Here is a 4,149-nt window from a genome sequence, read left to right on the forward strand (position 1 = left end):
CCACATGGTGTGTGATAGACCCCAGAGCTTTGGAACCAGCACTACCACCGATTACTGCTTCACAGAGGAACTTTCTCATTCACTAGCTGTCGCCCCTTCGCCCAAGCTGCATCCCTTAGCCTATGGGAACCTGATTTTTGTCTCTAATGGATTCCCCTCTCTGGACACTTCATGCAACACAGATGGGACCATGAGGGTTATTCTTGGCTATCAACCTGACTACACCTGGAATTAAATAAAACTAAAAATGGGATATGTTTGTGAGGGATTTTTGCTTAATTTGAAGAGGGAAGATCCTCTTCTAATCTGTGTCTTTGAATTGGAAAGACACATCTTTAATCCAGATCTTTTCTTTTACAGTTTCAATATATATGTATATAGTTATATCTTAGTTACATGTATATTTATCACATATAAGACGGTAGGTGTATATATGTATGGGTCTATCTATCTATATCCCTATCGAGGGGGCGCAGGAGGCTTGCTCATCTCTTGGAAGCAGCTGTGGTATGAGGTGCTGTGGCTAGGCCCTCAGGATGAACAGCCACCGTTGCTTCTGTGATAAAGAGAGGGAGATCCATTGGTGCATATCCGTGGTGGGAAACCTTACAGAAAACTGAAGCCAGGGGGAATTATTAAGGTTTTTTTGTAACGAGAAAGTACATGAGAGAGGAACAGGAGCTGTTTTCCTGTGCTGCAGGGTCCAATGGAGAACACGAGGCATTGCTGGAGTGAGTTGAGACAGGGGAATGGCTCATTGAGAGCAAGAACAGATGCTGTCCTTTTTGGGGGCAGCGTGAAGAGAGCCAAGGAGCCATCTTCACCAAATCCTCCCTGCTGGTCCTGGTTTTCTGAGACATTCAGAGATTTCTGAAGTCACAATACTTACTTACCCTTGCTTGGCTTTTTCTCATATTTTTGGAGATGTGGGTCAACAGAGTGCTGGTGATCAAGCAGCTTCCTGAATCACTGAGTCCTGTCCTTAAGCAAGGGCTGGGCCTTCCCTGAGAGGCCTGGGAGTGCCTAACCCTTTTCCTTTACTCCGGGGAAGTCCGGCATGTACAAGGTCCAAAGCTCACCCATTGACAACCGGAGGACTTCAGCCAGCTGGGACACTAGGGTCCTCGATCAGCCTAGCCACTCAGTCCATGGGGAGTGGAGTGCTTCTCGGGCAGAAGGAGGGAAGGGAAAGAGAGTAGACTGTCCACAGGAGAGAGACGAGTGAAGGAAGCTGGAGACAGGCAGAGGGAGGCTGAAGGTGCCCTCCTCCCTCAGGTCTGGACAGGGGTGTACCAGAGAACTCCACTCACCTGGGGACACCTACAAGGATCTGCTAAGTGTCAGCAAAGTCTGGCAGACCAGGGGCCTCCCACTTTCCTTTCCCTACAGCCCCTCTTCGTCTCCCCCTTCCTGTCCTTTCTCTTCCCTTCTACCTCCTTCTTCTTATGCTTAAGTTTTATGAGCTACCCCAAATCAGAGTGGAGTTTAGGATGGTCTCTCTCAAGGGCATGTCCACTTTAACGGGGGACTTGAAAACATTTTTTTTTAGTGTTTTTGTTTTTTGAGGACAGTGTTTTACATAGCCCTGACTGGCCTGTAACTTATGTAGATCAGGCTGGCCTCGAACTCACAGAGAATCACATGCCTCCATCTCCCTAGGACTGGGATTTAAAGTGTGTGCTACCATGCCCAGCTGACTTCTGAAAACCATTGGGTCCCCAAATCCACAGGAACAGTGCGCAAAGGTAAAATGTGAGAGGATCCCAGGGTCCCAGGGTCTCAGAGTCTTTAGAGCGCTCTGTTGATGAAGAGCCTGCAGGATCCCAGGGTCCCAGGGTCCCAGGGTCCCAGGGTCTTTAGAGTGCTCTGTTGAAGAGCCTGCAGGATCCCAGGGTCCCAGGGTCCCAGGGTCTTTAGAGTGCTCTGTTGAAGAGCCTGCAGGATCCCAGGGTCCCAGGGTCCCAGGGTCTTTAGAGTGCTCTGTTGAAGAAGAGCCTGCAGGATCCCAGGGTCCCAGGGTCCCAGGGTCTTTAGAGTGCTCTGTTGTTGAAGAGCCTGCTCTTGTCCCCATGCCTTCCTGGAGGGAGGAGGGACTTAAGAGTCTCAGGGAGCTCAGAAGGTTACCAGAGCCCCAAGGTCCTCCCAGAGATTACAGAGGCAGGAATGCTTGCTGGCAAGGGAAGATTTCTGGAGCTGCCTTCACGTTGTGCAGATGGCCACAGTCACGGCGAAGCATCTTCTGGAGGTTGTCCCCCATGCTGGGGTGAGTTTCCCATGATGCAGCTGCCTTTGAGTCTCCCCTGCCCCTTTAAGTAACCCCAGTCAGCGCATTGGTCATCCGTGCACCAAGCTGGGTTTCAGTGGAGTCATTTTGAGGTCCACTGTCCGTGCCCCATCTGAAGTGAACAGGCATTTGTTCCCATCTCTGCAGGAATGGTTGCATGCTCCTTCCCCACCCCCACTTCTTTCCATTTCGTCTCCACATGCAAACTGAGTGTCCTGTGCATGTTGTAACCTGTCAGCCTTTGGCTGTGTTCCGAAGGGATCTTGCTGGACTGTGGAATTGTCGCTCACATCCACATCCCAGCCCAGTATCTCTAGGTAGACAGTGCTCCTCTGCTGGTGAGGGCGAGACACCAGGCGTGATTTATACCCCTTTCCAGGAAGTATTGTTACTAACAGGCAGAGCCAATTTGTGCTTCCCCATGGGGAGGGCAAAATCAGTTAATGACGAATGTAAAATGGCCAGGCAGGCCTGATGACAGAGTGTGGCCTAACATCCAGGGGTGATGAAGGGTTTTCTGAAGCTGAACTAATAGGAAGATAGAAAAAGATCAATCCAATGTACCATGGGCAGAGAATCCAGAGTAAATAGAGTAGCTGGGCCTGGGCCTCCTTCCACCTGACTGACCCTGAAATAAAGAAAAGGAAGGCCTCCCACCTGACCGTCCAACAGATGTGAGTGCACACTTTCTGAGGCCCACCTGCCCCAGGTATGTGCCCTGCGTGGCAAACAGTGGAGAGAGGAGGGTCCATCACGTGGTTCCCCTAACAGAACCAAGTGGCTGAGGGCTGAGTTGAAGGCTAGGGGCTCCTGGAGGTCTCTTTACTACAGTGATACTGTGGGTGAGTGTTCGGAGTGGGGCAGAGGAGCCAGGTCTATATGGGTCTTACTCTATCTGAGAGGTCACTCTCAGGAAGTCCAGCCTGCTGGGATCAGCAGCGAGGACATGGGACTGATTTCCAGGAAGCCGCCAACCAAATACGCAGTCACACCTGATACTGCTCTTTTCAAATGGTTTATTTACTATATTAATGTGTATGAGTGTTTTGCCTGCAGCATGCATGTGCATCACATGCATGCCTGAGCCAGAAGAGCATGTTAGATTCCCGAGGACCAGAGTCGCAGACATTCTGAGCAACCATGTGGGTGCTATGAATTAAGCCTGGGTCCCTGGAAGAGCAGCCGCTGCTCCTAGCTCTTTGATAGCGATCTTGCTCAAGCACTGCTGTTGTTTCTTTTAGGAAAAGTGGGGGTGTTCTTTCTTTAGGCATCCAGTCTCAGTCTCAACTGGAAACACAGTTAAGAGTGGGAAAGGGCAGGACTCTTATTTTCCCTCAGACCAAGAAGTGAATTGGGACACCCCTACACCCACAATTCTGAGACAGATGCGCCAGCCAACACTGGGCTTCCTCAGACCGGAGACTGTGTGAGAAGGTTCATTGGGAAAGTGACCCCAGAAGTCACGGCAGAGTATGCGTCAGATTGCCCACAGAAAGCAAGGAAGCTAGGTGCCATGTGCTCACTACCTGCGCCCTTCACCAGATGAGGGCTGCACCAGAGAAGCCGACCAGATTCCTCCCAGATCCTCTCCCCCTCCCTAACTACCCAACATGGACTCATTCATCATTTCTGGCATTTTCCATCTTTCTGCCTCCTCTTCCACACAAACCTCTCAGTCTTGAGGGGGAGGGATTTGATAAGACACCCTATTTAGACCTGAGTGCTCCAGCCAGGTGGTGGTGGCACACACCTTTAATTCTAGTGCTCAGGGGGCAGAAGCAGGGAGAGTTTGTGATTTTGAGGCCAGCTTGGCCTATAAAGGGAGTTCCAGGATAACCAGGACTGTTACACAAAGGAATCTGTCT

Source organism: Microtus ochrogaster, linkage group LG2, assembly GCF_000317375.1.
Source record: "Microtus ochrogaster isolate Prairie Vole_2 linkage group LG2, MicOch1.0, whole genome shotgun sequence".
Lineage (NCBI taxonomy): Eukaryota > Metazoa > Chordata > Mammalia > Rodentia > Cricetidae > Microtus > Microtus ochrogaster.